The sequence below is a fragment of the Rhinolophus ferrumequinum genome, chromosome 4 (genome assembly GCF_004115265.2).
Source record: "Rhinolophus ferrumequinum isolate MPI-CBG mRhiFer1 chromosome 4, mRhiFer1_v1.p, whole genome shotgun sequence".
Lineage (NCBI taxonomy): Eukaryota > Metazoa > Chordata > Mammalia > Chiroptera > Rhinolophidae > Rhinolophus > Rhinolophus ferrumequinum.
In genome coordinates, this window is record NC_046287.1 from 29,057,111 (window position 1) to 29,073,862 (window position 16,752).

Sequence of the window (16,752 nt, forward strand, 5' to 3'; positions counted from 1 at the left end):
TTTCAGGGAAAGAATGTTTATATTTCACACTATACTCAGCCCCTTTGGTTACTCACGGTGCCAATACCACAGTCCAGACAATTTATGTTTATGCTTTCTTTCCACTGTGGATACTGCTTCTTAAACAAGAAAAACCATAGAAATTTGGGGCTACAGATTCACTGACATGGTCAGAAGGATGTGTAATGAAATTCATCAAGTCATGTATGCTTACTTAAATAGCCAGGTGGCAATGATGATGGAAGGAATGCCTTAGACAGAAAAAGAAAGATATAATTGTAGCAAACAGTCACATGCGCTCTGTGGTCTCTCTGTAGTACGATCTCTGCCACACCTGCCTTACTTCAAAAAAAAAAAAAATTGGAATGGACATAATAAGGGGCAATGATTCTTTATATATTATAAATACTTCACTGGCTTTTTATTTTTAGTAGCTGCAAAAGTAACTATATAAAGGGTTGGGCAAATTTATTTTTTTAACTATCACGCACATTGCGGGCCATCCAGAAAGGGACCCATTGACCATATTACATAGTCACCAGGAATTGGCATGGCCCGGTACCATCATACCTGGTGTCCATTCTCTTCTCCACGTCTCCCCTGAGAAGGGAATTCAGCACCTAATATAAAAGACGTGCAATGCTGAAGTGGCACAGAATCTACCTTAGATCAGCTACAATATTTCAGTACAAACGGACGGACCACATGGGCCAGGAACTGACTACACCTGTCCTGTGTTCAGCCTTGAGATGAAGTGAGCCTTACGGCTACCTGTGGATACCTGGGAATACCAGGAACAGAGGTACTATTGCTGAGAAATGTTTTCTCACTGCAGTTTATTTGTCTTACACTTGTTTTCCACTCCAAACTCTTTATTCCTCTTGTAATTCATTTTTCCCCACTAAATATGCATATATCATAGTGGAAAATTATTACTACGTTTTTCTGTTGAGTTTCTTTAGCCATGGCTCTGGCCTTCCTCATTACCATTAGGCACTGTAACTTCTGAGGTATTTTGTAAGGCGATTTTATTTGCTATTTCTCACTATGATTTGTGGGGCAAAACAGAAAGGTCATGTTTATTGCAATATAAGTAACTCCTGCCAGGGTCTGATGTGCATGATAAGGGGCTGAGCACATATCTCTTCACTTCACACTGTGTCACACACCACCCAACACCACATAATGCACCAGCCCTCCTTCCAAGGTGTTGCTGACCAGGAGAAAGGAAAAAAAGGGAAAGAGAAAAGAGTGAAAACAACATGACACCAGCACTACCCTTATCCACAGGTGCTGACAGAATGTCAGTTGGCCAAGGTCAGATTATCTGTGTTCCAAGGCACTTTGCTATGCATCCCTTGGTCTGATTGATTTACTAACATTGTCTTTTCAAAACAGACTTTTGTGTATACTTTTTTCTAGACATAACTTATTTTTAGATTGAGAGTATTGGCCTTAAAATAATTAACCAATGACTTCCTCTCTGAAAAGTTATTAAATATCACTGGATTTTAGAAATAAATAGCCTAATACCTTCTCCTAAATGAACTTTGCAATATCTCACATAACTTGTTGACAGTTTGGATTACTATTGCTGTGTAACAAATTAATCCCAAATTTGGAAGCTTAAAATGAGCATTTTATTATGCTAACAGATTGTGTGAGACAGTAATTCAGACAGGGCACTGTGGGAATGGCTTTCCTCTGGAATGGCTCTTTGATGTGTGGGTTCCCAGCTAGAAAACTCAGAGGCAGGGGGTGAATCCACAGCCGGGGGCTGAAGGCATCAGGAGGCGTCTTTATTCATGCCTGGTGGTCCAGGCTGGCTGTCAGCTGGGGCCTCAGCTGGGGCTGTTGGTCGGAATACCTTCACGCGGCCTCTCCCTGTGGCCTGGGCTTCCTTATAATATGGAGGCCTCAGGGCGTTCACTGTTACACAGTGGGTCAGTGTTCCAAGAGTGAGGGTCCAGTCAGCAAGGCATAGCTGCCCTGTTGTTTATGACCAAGCCTCAGAAATCATACAGTGTCACCCAGTTATAAGAAAATCACAAGCTTGCCCAGATCCTAGAAAAAGGAGAACTTGATTCCAATTCTTGAGAGAGTAGTAGTAAGGTTCTAGAAGAGCATGCAGGACAGGAAGTTGCAGCTGTACATCTGAACACCTCCAGCCCAACCTCTGACACCAGCTTCCACGGCAGTGTGTCGTGCAGGACCTGGGGAGGTCCTGCAGCCACAGGAGAGTGCACAGCAGTTTGTGAGTCTCGATCTTTGGAAAATGAAATTTGCACAATGGATTAAAAACACTGCAGACAATAAATAATGGGGGGAAATCATCTGAACCATTATTCATCACGATCTATAACAATTCCAGTCAATCGATTTGAGTTTTCACTGTTTAATTGGTTGTTTGGCACCCTGAAGTTCTGGTGAAACATCGCTTTTCCCCCTTTGTAAAATATCTTCCCCCTTTGTAAAATATTTTTTTTTCATTAAAAAAGTTATAAGTTGAATATCGATGACAAGCAATGTAATCAGGAAGTAGAAATCCCTAAATGATGCTTCAGAATAGCTTGACTAAGAAAATGATACTGTAGAAATACAACTGAAAAACAGCTTTTAGGATGTGTATCTGTGCTATGAAGACAAAGATTCAGGCGTAAGTGTCTGTAAAAGGGGCAGCTTTAAGCGATTCTAGGAGAGTGAGAGGCATCCAAAGTCACTTCTTTAGCCGTGACTGGAAGATTTCAGACTAGAGGTAACATTAGATTTCTCAAGGTATGGATATGTGTGTAAGCATAGCCATAAGACATGTGCATTATAATACTGTACTAGAAAAATGGTAACTAGATTCCCTAAAATACTATAAAAATATGTGTCCTTTGAAAGGAAGTTTGGCCCTGTGTAATTACTAACCTTTGCTAATTTTTGTAATTTTTTTTTTTGCTTTCCAGATATTATTGGCAGTATAGTCCTGAATGTTTAGCTCCCATTTTGTTTTTATGCAACCTTTAACCCTTAAAGCGATAGTTTAAAGGAAACTGAAAGACTTACACTGTATTTCAAACCATAAGATATTAGTAAATACCTTAGAGCCAAATTTAGCTATACAATATCCTAGAAAATGTTTTTCAAAGTGGTTTATAACCAAATCCACATACCAGGGCTGCCAAAACACGTATACATAGGACTGTGTATTCATCTTTGTTATCATCGGGTATATGAGTGTTACAATTTTAATATATACACACACACAATTTTAATACAATTTTTTCCTTTTTAAAATCTATATACATTTTTGGCACCCTCTGTGTGTGTATTAAAATTGTACTACTCAATATATACCGATAATAAAAGATGAATACAAATCATGTTATACAGTTTTTTGGCACTCCCGGTATATATGCACATATATATGTGTGTGTGTGTGTGTGTATATGTATATAAATAAATATATATATACATATATATATATAAATACATATATATATAAATATATTTATATATATAAATATATTTATATATATAAATATATATATATATTGTATATATTCATTATTCTTCACCAAGGGATATGTAGCTAATGGAATTATAACTCCTTGCCTGGGCTCAAGAATTGTGCTTGCTAAATGAGCTTTCTCAGAAATCCATGCAGCATTTACAGGGCGTTTAACTCCAAAAAGCCAACCCTGGCTGGGCCCACTAATACCAAGCACATATTATTTCATGCATTTTCATTTGCGTGTGCAAATACCCATATTTGCTCATGGAAATTGCACAGGCAAGCAGATGAATAATTTAGAAAAAAGACGACCCTATTCGCATGCACCAGTGCATGAGAAACACAAGCTTTCAGTGCAACGAAGATTGCCCAATCTATGGGCAGCTCACGAAGCAAAAAATTAATGTTCACGTGACTTGACAACGGTAAGTATGCACTTAAAGGAGACTGCTAAAAGTTAGCATAATTTTACAGTAATTTTATTCTACCTTTGCTTATATAATCCACTATCATTTTTTGGCTTAGGAAAACACTAGGCTGAGTGTAAGAATTAACTATTCTATTTCCTCCTCTTTAATTTCCAGTGTCAGTCTCATGGTTATTTTGTCCTCTGTTTCTGCATCCTATGAATACATATATGTGGATAACTGTCTTTTTTGCTAAGTTGAAATATATGTAGTAATGTGAAAACCAGCTTCTCTTGCTTTTACTAACCTTAATTCCTTTCTTAATTCTGGGGCCTTTTTCCTTCATACTTCACAATTCCTCCTTTTCCTTGTCAAAATGACAATGTCTTTTCCAATTAGTCCATCTTCTTAAGACTAGACTGAACAGAAATTGGTTTGGGAACTAAAATATTGAGGCATGGTCATGCTATCGTATGCTGCTTTTGTGAGCCTGAGTTTCTTTAGGAATCACACGTGTAGCAAGTATACTCAGTTTGTCCCAACCCAGATATCACTGCTTTTTCCCTCCAGTAGCTCAGACCTCAGCCTACCCCTCATCTCCACATATTTCAGGGTGTCTCCAACTGGCTCACTGTCAAGTGTGGTGACCCACCACCTGGTACCTGCTGGCTTCCAGACACACCGTTTCATCTTTGCAACATGCCCTGCCCTGGCATTGCAGACATCTCCATCTGCCAAGCACCATGCCTGCGGGATTGCCACTCTCTCGGGGCACTGCTGTCCCCACTTATACCACACCTCTCACCACTAACACACCTGACACGGTGAGGATCCAGTGTTACCTAAGTTCTTTGTCTAAACTGATTATTTAAGCATTGGTTCTCAGAAGGGAGAGGGACAATATTAAAATCAAAGTTGCTAGGGCAGTTTTTTTCATTTTATAAGGCATTACAAACAATTTTTTTTAGCAAAAAAAAAAAAAAAAAAAGCTAAGAAATAAGGAAAAGGGAGAGAGAAAGAGGGAGAAGCAGAGAGAAAAAGGGAAAAGCTGGGGACCAGAGTACGTGACTGTACAACAACCCACTGGCAGAGCCAGGATTGGGATCCATCACCTCACGTCATCCCTGGGAGGGAGCTGTTACTGCACCAGATTCAGTCAATTCAGAGAAAGGGAAAAAAGACAAGTCATCAAAACCTTAGGACTCTTCGGTTGGAAAGTACTTTAGGTTACCCTGCTGTTAAAAGGGCATTCCCATGCTGAGTAATATTTCTTAAAAACCTGATTAGATAAGGCTAAGGGGACATCACTTACTTAAAAGAAAATGGACATGAGAGTGAGGAACATGTTCAAAAAGTTGGAGAAAGGGAGGGAGGGAAAGAGGGAAGGCGGAATAATACTTTCAATAAGCTATATACCCAAACAAGTTGTACAGATACATCAAAGAATACTAGTAAAAAAAGTTACAAAAACTGTACCATGAGTCAGGCAATGATCAGATTGACAAAAGTAGATCATAACAAAGAATGGAAACAAAAGATGAAGCCACAGGTCTTATTTTTGAAACCACCTACTTGTACCTCCCCAAAAAATCAAAATTTTTATTATGAGAACAACTATAAATCTTAACTTATTAAACGGTTAAGGAACAATTTTAATTGGTGACAAGTTCTTTTTATCAACCTTTTCAAAAGTAAGATTTATTCAAAGCAAGGAAGAATTGAAAATTACCTATTTAAATCATGTTTTCTTTGTTATTCTTAATTTAAAGAATAATTTAATTTAATACTAACTGTCTATTTAAAACTTATTATGTGGATACAACCTGGATGTCAACCATTCAAATTTCTACTAATGGAAACCATGGTTATTTTGGCTAAGCGTTACTTGTTCTAACTTTAATGAAGTGTGATGTGTGTGTGGTGTTAATAAAATCTGCATCTGATCTCTAATATTAAGACTTGGGCTAAAGCAAGAACCAACGACTAATAAAAAAAAATCCATGGACATCTGGCAAGCCTACTTCATAAATGAGAATGTGTTTCTCAGACAGTCTTCACTTTAAAGTTGCTAATAGAATTCTATCATTCCACAATTGTTCATCCATTAAATCTATTACATGATAACATAGCTTTTTAAAGTATTTACTATAAATTTTCCATTTAACATACAGCAGAACTGGACAATCATATAAATGTGGGCATTTCAATTTTGATATGAAAATATAAAAAGTACAACACGTTTTACTATGCTGGATCATTTTCATTTTCATACACGGCAAAGAAAAAAACGGTGAATTACTATTCCAAATTGCTCACTATTAAGACTCAGTGTGGCTCTTCATTTTTCAGCTTTATCTTGCTCATTCGTTGTTAATTACAAATGTTAAAAATTAATCTATTGTCAAACTCATTTTGTAGTTAATAGGCTACAGTATAGCAGCTTAATGTCTAACTACTGCGTGTGAATCACCACGACCTATGTCCTACTAGTAAACATTTAAATATTCAACAGGGTAATTTGTCATATTACAATATAATCCTTATTTCTTTTTACCTGAAGCATGTTCATCATGGGTTAGAGGTTAACGAGTCGAGATGAACGTCTATATTGAGGTTAATGGCAGCTAAGCGGTGCAATCTAAGGTCCAGACCACATGCCCTTTTGTAGCGTAATTTTCGTATCTGTGTAGTGGGGTTGCAGAGAGTCATAATTTTAATTCATTATAAAACTTTAATTCATTATAAAATTGTAATCAGGACCTGTCCATTTTTAGTTTTCCCTCGAAAAACCCACAAAACACTGAACATTTCTGTACCAGGCCACCTTTCCCTTGCATTCATCAGAGTTGACCATAGAGTATCTTCCTTAATATAGTAGTAAGATATAGCAGATGTTAGCATTGAGTGGATAAATCAATGTACATGTCCTGTTTCAAGGTCAAACCATTTCTTCCTGAAATCTAGTCCAAATTCATTAATCAAATCCCCTTATCTTCTTTCTCCTGAGTGATTATTTTTTGGTATCTGAGTTCTGTGTTAATATTGATTCTGAAAATAACATTCTATAATTATCTTTGTTACTTTTCCAGACAGCTTTCTAAAGTAATTTCTTCTCCTCATTTTAATTTTTCCAACAGCCCCCTTTCCAGGCCCCTTGATCTGTTGATTCTCTCGGTATTATCCTTAACCAGAAGACCAGTCACCAGTCTTCTGCATGTTAAAGAATACGTTTTCCTTTCCATTGATCCCCACAGTTTCATATGTGTAACAATTTCATGTTTGAAATATAGGTTAATATATATTTTCTTGCAAAATGAAAACATAAAAATACGATTAAAGCCTTTTACTAATCCACTTAGCACTCTCTGATCCATTTTACTAACATTAGAAAACTTACATGGAAAAAATCTAATTATAAATAATTTATTTAATCTTTTAATTTATCTATAAATAAGACTAATCAAACCAGTTAATTTTTAATTAATTTATTTTTTAATATTTATAATTTAAGCATGATTCTCTCTCTTTCAAATATGAAAATGTCACACCTTGATAGATTAGCATAAGTTGAACCATCCTTGTGCCCCTGGGATGAACCCCACTTGATCATGATGTATGATCTTTTTAATGCATTGTTGTATTAAATTTGCTAGAATTTTGTTTAGGATTTTTGCATCTGTATTCACCGGAGATATCAATAAATGTGATACACATACACCACGTAAACAAAATAAAAGATAAAAATCATATGATTCTATCAACAGATGCAGAAAAGGCATTTGACAAACTACAACATCCATTTATGATTAAAACACTTAATAAAATGGGTATAGAAGGAAAATACCTTCACATAATAAAGGCCATATATGACAAACCCTCAGCTAATATCATAATTAATGGTGAAAAACTGAAGCCCTTTGCTCTACGTTCAGGACACAACAGGGCTGTCCCCTATCACCTCTGCTTTTCCCATAGTATTAGAAGTCCTAACGGAGCAATCAGGCAAGAAAAAGAAATAAAAGGCATCCGAATTGGGAATGAAGAAGTAAAATTGTCACTTTTTACAGATGACATGACGTTATGTATAGAAAATCCTAAAGACTCCACCAAAAAACTATTAGAAACAATAAATGAATACAGTAAAGCTGCTAGCTACAAAATCAATGTACAAAAATCCATTGCATTTCTATATACTAACAACAAAATCTCAGAAAAAGAAATAAAAAACAATTCTTTTTGCAATTGCATGAACTATCTAGGAATAAATTTAACCAAGGATGTGAAAGAACTATACATTGAAAACTATAAGTCATTTTTAAAAGAAATTGAAGAAGACACAAAGAAATGGAAAGACATTCCGTGTTCATGGATTGGAAGAATCAACATAGTTATAATGGCCATATTACCCAAAGCAATATACAGATTTAATGCAATCCACATCAAAATCCCAATGGCATTTTTTAAAGAAATAGAACAAAAAATTATCAGATTTGTTTGAACCACAAAGACCCCAAGTAGCCAAAACAATCCTAAGAAAAAAGAATAATGCTGGAGGTATCACACTCCCTGACTTCAGCTTATACTACAGAGCAACAATAATCAAAACAGCATGGTATTGGCAGAAAAACAGACACACAGACCAATGGAAGAATTGAGAACCCAGAAAAAATTCACATAAGTATGGACAGAAAATTTTCGACAAAGAAGCCAAAAACATGCAATGGAGAAAAGACAGCCCTCTTCAATAAATGGTGCTGGGAAAATTGGAAAGCCACATGCAAAAGAATGAAACTAGACTGCTATCTGTCACCATGTACCAAAATTAACTCAAAATGGATCAAAGACCTAAACATAACATAAGACCTGAAACAATAAACTGCATAGAAGAAAGCATAAGTGCTAAACTTGTGGACCTTAGGTTCAAAGAGGATTTTATGAATTTGACCTCAAAGGCATGGGAAGTAAAAGCTTAAAATAAATGAATGGGATTATGTCAAACTAAAAAGCTTCTGTACAGCAAAAGAAACCATCAACAAAACAAAGAGGCAACCAATCAAATGAGAGAAGACATTTGCAAACAATGCCTCTGATAAGGGGCTAATAACCAAAATATATAAGGAACTCATGCAACTCAACAACAAAAAGACAAACAATCCAATTAAAAAATGGGCAAAGGACATGAACAGAAACTTCTCCCAAGAAGACATACAAACGCCCAACACATATATGAAAAAATACTCAACTTCACTAGCTGTTAGGAAAATACAAATGAAAACCTCAATAAGATATCACCTCACACCTGTTAGAATGTCTATCATCAACAAACAAACAAGTGTTAGAGAGACTGTGGAGAAAAAGGAACCTTCATACATGTTGGTGGGAATGTAAATTGATACAGCCACTATGGAAAACATTAAGAAAAGAATTACCATATGAGCAATTTCTCCTCTGGGAATCTACCCAAAAAATCTGAAAATATTTATCTGTAAAGATATATGTACTATGATGTTCACTGCAGCTTTATTTATTTACAGTGGCCAAGACATGGAAACACCAAAGGTGGCCTTCAATAGATGATTGGATAAAGAAGATGTGGTATATATCACAATGGAATACTACTTTGCTATAAGAAAAGATGAAACAGTGCTGTTTGCGACAACATGGATGGATCTTGAGATCATTATGCTAAGTGAAATAAGTCAGACAGAAAAAGTCAAGAACCATATGACTTCACTCATATGTGGGATATAAAACTGAAGACAACAAAGGAACAAGACAAACAAATAAAGAAACAAAAACTTGCAGATACAGACAACAGTTCAGTGGTTACCAGAGGGTAAAGGGAGAGGGGAGGTGGTAGAAAGGGTAAAGGGGATCAAATATATGGTGGTGGAAGGAGAACTGACTCTGGGTGGTGAAAACATAATGCAATATATAGATGATGTGTTATAGAATTGTACACTTGAAACCTATGTAGTTTTGTTGACCATTGTTACCGCAATAAATTTTGATTAAAAAAGAAAAGAAAATGTCATACCTTTTTATCCCCAAGATTTCTCCAGCAATCATTACAAACTCAGAAGAAAAATCATGGTTCTGACTAGTAAGAGTTCCTTTGCTGCCCATATTATTATTTGATTTACAGTTACCCAACACTCCACTTAATCAGCTTAATATTTATTTGGAGTCAAAGGCGTCACACCTAGTTTGCCAGTCACATAATAAGAATCATACCCAACCCATCTGTTTTAGCATAATTTAACATAGATTATTTTTGACAGTAAAAAAGCACATTTCTGTGTTTTCTCAGTTTTCTACAATAAGGTATTTTAATGTACATTTGATTAATGAAAGTAAACGAGGGCCGTGTGGTATTATAATAACTTCGCCCATTAGCAAGATTGCATCAATAAACATATCTGCACAGTTTGAATCTGGGATCAACAAGTAACCTTTGGATGACAGAGGTCAGAATCCCAAGGAAAGGGACTAAAGATAGACAAAGTGACTGAGCATTCCTAAAGGACAGGAGCCCAGCCCAAGGCGGGCTGGACCCGGGAGCATTGTGGGAACTGCCCACCGGCAGCCCTAGCGGGAAGAATTGAGCACTGGGTACAGAGAGGTCATCAAGAAGAAGAGTTCTAGAAGGGCTCTTATTTTCTGTTTTGGTTTGGTTTTTTATACTGAGTTATATTTGACATGTAATATTGTGTAAGTTGAAGGTGCACAACATATTTATTTGATACATTTATGTTGCAATATGATTGCCATTGTAGCATTCACTAACACTTCCATTGCATCACATAATTGTCATTTTTTTCTAGTATTGGGAACACTTAAAATCTAGTAACTCAGCAAGTTTATTTATAATACATTTTGTTAAAGCGTTTGGAAAGTACTCAATGAGTTTTGCCTTGGCTAGTCTCCAATATCACCCAGCCTAAGCAACATGAAAAGAATCCAGGCTTAGTTCTCTTTATCCTCACATGAAAGTTCAGCTGACCTGTGAGTTGCTTTACCTGAGATTAGATCTCTTATTGAAGTTGTTCTACAATCACTACACAAATGTCTTTTTATTTGCTTTTTTTACCTGATATTTTATAAGAGCAAAAGCTAGGCTACAGACTCAGTTTTTGACCTGAGAAAATGCAAAGAACATTTTCTTTAAAAGTTACCTTTCTGGCAGTCACATATATATCTAAGCTCCAGCAAATCTACTTAAAACTATTTGGAGAGTCATAAACTTGAATAAGTCAAATTTGTTCTGTGGGTGTTTTATTCCTCAATCAACCTTCAAGATTTTTGCATTTCTTCCCGTTTTAATCTGTTTAAGGGATAGGAATAAAACAAGATCCCTTACGTATACTGTTTAGGTCTTTCCTCTCTTTTCTAAGAAGTTCATAAAAAAAAAAAAAAAAACATTTTCAGAATCTTTCCCTCTCAGCAGTATTTATTGAGTGTGCACAACTCACTCTCCTAGACACTATAAGAGAATTCTCCTCTTCCTAATGCCCTCAAACAGAGAAACAAAAACACTTTCACCACAGTCGCCACAGTTGCATGCAAAAGAAGCTTTTTTTCTCAAATACTATAAGATGAATTGCACACTGTGTGGGTTTGTGTATTCCAATCTAAGACAGTGGGGACTCCCAACAGGACAAGCATAAGCCTAAAATAAAATCAAGGTCTCGAATGGCATTTAAAATATGGTATCTGAAAAAATTATTATACAGGAAATGAACAGAGAATAAAAAACAAACCAAAAACAGTACATCTGGCACCAAGTGTTAAATTGTATCAAATAAAGGTAATATCATAGGACTGACATGAGTAAGATTGTTTGTGCTGGGAGATTTTTCTTGCTTCATTGAGATCTAGCATGCATATAGTATGTATACATCTTTGCAACCAACACCCAGATAAAAATCTAGAACATTCCAGCACCCAAGAAGGCTCCCTCTTGCTTCTGCCCAGTCAATAGACAACCCACACCCAAAGTTGATCATTGCTCTGCCTTCCATTAGACAAGAGAGTCTGGTGAAGGAAAAAAACCTATAGTGTGCCCAGAAAGGAGAGAACTGAATTTCAGAAAGGCCTGAAGATGGGAATAAGAGATAGGCAGGTGGTAACAAGATGATGGCACTGTTCTCAGTATTGAGATCGTCATACATTCTCCTCCCCAGCCTGGACACGACTCCCTCACCAGTAATGCTGGCTCATTCCCAACTCCTCCAGAGCCAGCGCTCTGGGTCCTCTCTAGAAAGCCTTTCTATATATTATGTGCTCCCTGCATTCAGCTGTATCAGAGCCATGAACACACCAATTGTTTGTAATTGTTTATCTGTCTGGCTTCAAATCTGTTCCTTAATGGCTGGAATCCTACTTTATTTTTGTATCCCCCAAATCCTAGCAGTCACATGTAAATATATATGTTCAATATATTTTGTTTCAAAACTGAATTAGTTGAAGGAAGAGCCAGAAAACTGGTGATTAAAAGACTTGGTCCTGGTTCTTATTCTTCCACCCCTACAGGAAGACTTTAGAAAGTACACACACTTTTTCTATTTGCTCACTTTATTACTCTTATTTACTACAAATTAAATTTGAGTTTAGCTAACTGATGTACTTTCGGGGCCTAGGCTACTTTCTGACACTTAATAAGCTCTTAACACATATTTGCTGAGTGAAGGAAGGAAGGAAAGAAGGAAGGAAAAGCTCCTTGTACATAGGGAGTATAAGATCATGCCTTGTTGGTCTCTCAACTCTGGTTTATTTAAATTATAAGGGGATATATATCCAGCTAGCTGCTATATATTAAACATAGAATCAAACTTGATGGAAGAAGAATTCTGTTATTTCTTTTGAAAATAAAGCACAAGGGTCTTCTTACATCATTGTCATTATTCCTCCATTTTCTAGACTCTTAAATATTATGAGTGAGCAACACTCTGGATAACGTTCACAGGGCTAAGCCATGCATCCTTAACTCCTTTCAGCTTTGTGAAGAATTTGGAATAACAGAAATAGTCACTTTTGACTCCCTGATTTAATCTCTCTCTCTCTCTCTCTCTCTCTCTCTCTCTCTCTTTTCTTTCCTCTGCCTCCTCCGCCCCCATCTCATTTTTTTTCTTCTAAGGAACTATAAACTCGTTACTGTTCATCTTTTAAGTACACAATGATAGTCCTTTCCATAGGACAACTGACAGCTCAGTGTGTATTTCAGTCTGACCTTTTATCTCCTTCCATCTTGTCTCCATCTTGCCATAGCATATCTAGGTTCTAACCGTGGTCTCTCAGGAATTTCTCCTTCATTAGGAAAAGCGTCCCTATATCAGTAAGAGTAAGATTCATCAACATCTTTGGTTTAATTGATATCTGCTCTGCAGCCTTTCCTCACACTGGTCCCCAGAATTCACAGTCAGAAAGCAGATTCAGAGATCTCTAGCTTAGCCTGCCTGCTGATTTAGAAGATCATTCCTCCCTTGTCAACTTCCACAGCACCAATACAGGTCTCAAGATTCACACAGTGGCTTTGTCTCCATTCTTGCTCACCTCCTCTTTTGTCCTTCACCTTGCTGCTATAGTGACCTCACATCTGACTTCTGGTCAGCACGAAACAAGCAACGTGTACACTTTGATGCATCAATTCCACTCTAAATACAGAGCAATAACATAGGTTATACTGAAATATATATACATACTTAAAATACATACTTAAATACTATATATTTAAACATACACATTAAAATAATATTTAAAACACATGGTAAAGGAGAGGGAATGGTCCTGTACAGGGGATGTGGTAGAGCTCAGGCACCCAGCTGCAGAGGCTGACAAGAAATTCTTGAATTTCCGAGGCAATGAAATAAAATTTTGTAAGAACATAGTAGAAGGAGAGGAAATAATCCTAGGGAGATTGTGAAGACTGTGATGTCATGTTATCAAGTTGATATCTTCTGACAGTCATAAATTTATTATTAAAAAAGGAATATGCCCTAACATCAGAAATAAGAGCCATGTTGAGTGACCCAGTTCAGATGTGGAAAATGAAGCCATTGAAGTAGATTTTAGAAGGATCCCTGCACATGTGCTGTTAAATGTACTTATTTCATCCACAAGGTTTGCTATGCTAACAGCTCCATTGAGAATGCCAAATCCCCAGTTGTACCTGAAATTACATTGGAAATGCTGATGGCTGTGAACTTCCTAGATTGCTAAATAAAATACAACCTAATAACCTGCTAATTTTTTTTAGCATTCAATTCTCATAGTCAAATATTCTTTCATATTTTCTATTGCTTGTATGTGGTTAAGAACTATAAAATTTATTGAAAACCAGATTACTGACAGAGTTTAAATCTGTTTCCTACATAAACGAGTTAAAGACATTTTCAAAAACTAAAAAATAAGTATTTCAATTTATAGGTAATTTATTATACCTTATCTTTTGAATGAGACTTAAGTAACCATAAAGTAAATGCTGAGAATTAAGTTTAAATGTGCAACTACATCTTAACATGGGAACAACATACCAACATGCCTTTAGTGTCTTTTAAACCTGTTGTGAATTTATTATAGTTATGACTAGCATTGTTCAAGTTATGCAAATATTTAATATAAACATGTTTAACTTAAAACATTGATCTCTATGACACTCGAATACATAAGAATTTCTCCTTCCTAAGTGTCATTTGATGAAAATATAAAGGCATACTTAGGTTCACAAACATTGTAAAAAGCTATTATCATTTCTTTCCAATATTTTTCTGACTATCCTAGGCAGCAGGAAAAGTAAGTTCATAAATAATCATTAAAGAGAAGAAATAAAATTGCAGCTGTGCAATGGGCACATGGAGGTTTATTACACAATTCTATGTTTCGTATGTTTGAAAATTTCCATAATAAATTTTTGGGGAAAAAAAAGAGAAACAAAGTTCCTGGATAAAGGTTAAAATAGAAAAATCAATTGAATTTGTATACACTAGAGACATAAAAAAATAAATTATTTAAAAATACCATTTATAATAACACCAAAACATCTCAAATACCTACAAATAAATATAAGAGAATACAAAATCTCTCAGCAGAAAACTATAAAATAATATTGAGAAATTTTAAAAATCTAAATGCCTGTAGGATATCATTCATCATGGATTGAAGAGTCAATATTATATAAAGATGTCAGTTCTCCCCAAAGTGATCTATAGATCCAATGCAATTTCAATCTTCCAACAGTTTTGTGTGTGTGTGTGTAACTTGACAAGCTAATTCTAAAAGTATTATTAAATTTGTATTTGGTAATGCAAAAGGAAAAAATAACCAAGATAAACTAAATTTAAAAAGGAAAAAAATGAAAGAAGTTTCTCTATTGGATATCAACAATTATTATAAAGCTATAGCAATTAGGATGGTGTGGTAACGATACAGTGAAAGACAAGAGACCATAAAAGAAAATAGAGAGCACAGAAACATATCCCTGTATATAGAGAATATATTTTAATGAATATTAATGAAAAATATAATGAATATTTTTAATAAAGATGCCCCTGCATAGCAATGGAAAAAGAATAGTCTCTTTGTAAATGATGCAGGTATAACTTATTTTCCACACAGAGAAAAATTGTCTCCACATTATATCATAGACAAAATGTATTCCAAGTGATTGCTAGATATTTATGTAAATAGATAATAATAATAATAATAATATAATAATAGGAAATAGTATAGATAACATTATTTTTATGACCTTGGAGAAGGAAAAATTTTCTTAAGTCAATAAAGATAAAAATGATGAATTGTACTATATTAAAATTAAGAACTTCTGTTGCTTGGAAAAAAAAAAAAGCACTATCAAGAGTATGCAAAGGTAAGCCAGAGCATGGAAGATATATTCAGCAATTTAACCAATACAGAGTTTATATCCAAAACACATAAAAACTCATAAAATCTTTTAGAAAACATATAGACAATCCAATGTAAAAGAGGTAATACTCTTCAACAGACATTCGTAAAAAAGGATATCCAAAGAATGAATAAATTTAGGTGCCAGCCTCACAACGAGGTTCTACAGTACAGCTTCCAGAAGGGTTAAAACTAAAAATAACTAATAACACCAAGTGTTAGCAAAGATGTGGATCAATAAGAATTCTCATATAGTCAAGTAGGAATGTAAATTTATAAATTATTTTAGTAGACAATTTGACACTGCCTACTAAAGCTGAATATACATATATTATTTGAGCTAACAATTTCATTTCTACATATTTGTCTAACAGAATTGTGTACCATGTGCACCAAGAAACATGTACAAGAATGATTATGGTAGCATTATTCATTATAAACCCTGACTTGAAAGAAGGAACATTAACATTAGAATTGACATTAGAATGGATAATTATCCTCTCAGCAACAAGATTATAGAATAATCTCATAAGCATGATAATGAGTAAAAGAAACAAGAAAATATATACTCTATGATTTAAACTATATAAACTTTAAAAATAGGTAAATCTATACGATGGTGCCAAAATTCACGATACTCGTCATCTTTGTGAAGAAGAGAGAGGATAGTGATCAGAAGAGACCTGAAAGGGAATTCTGGGATGCTGGTAATATCTTGGTTTTATATCTTGACCGTTATTTCTATAACTCATAGGAGTTATAGAAGTGCTTGTCTTGGAATACCTGAGTTATACATTTGTGCATTATAAATTTTTAAGCAGTTAGCAATGAAAATAATATATAAAATAAATCCAGACAAATGAAAAAAAACAAATTGATATAGAAATAAGTTGTTAAAGCATAGAATTAAAAACAAATTCTCATTAAAATTTATTTTAAAACACA

At 35.1% G+C, this 16,752-nt stretch overlaps 1 pseudogene; it reads left to right on the top strand.

The window, feature by feature from the left end:
- Positions 1-4,649: 4,649 nt before the first annotated feature.
- LOC117021155 (elongin-C-like) lies at positions 4,650-14,124 on the top strand (annotated as a pseudogene).
- Positions 14,125-16,752: the final 2,628 nt, after the last annotated feature.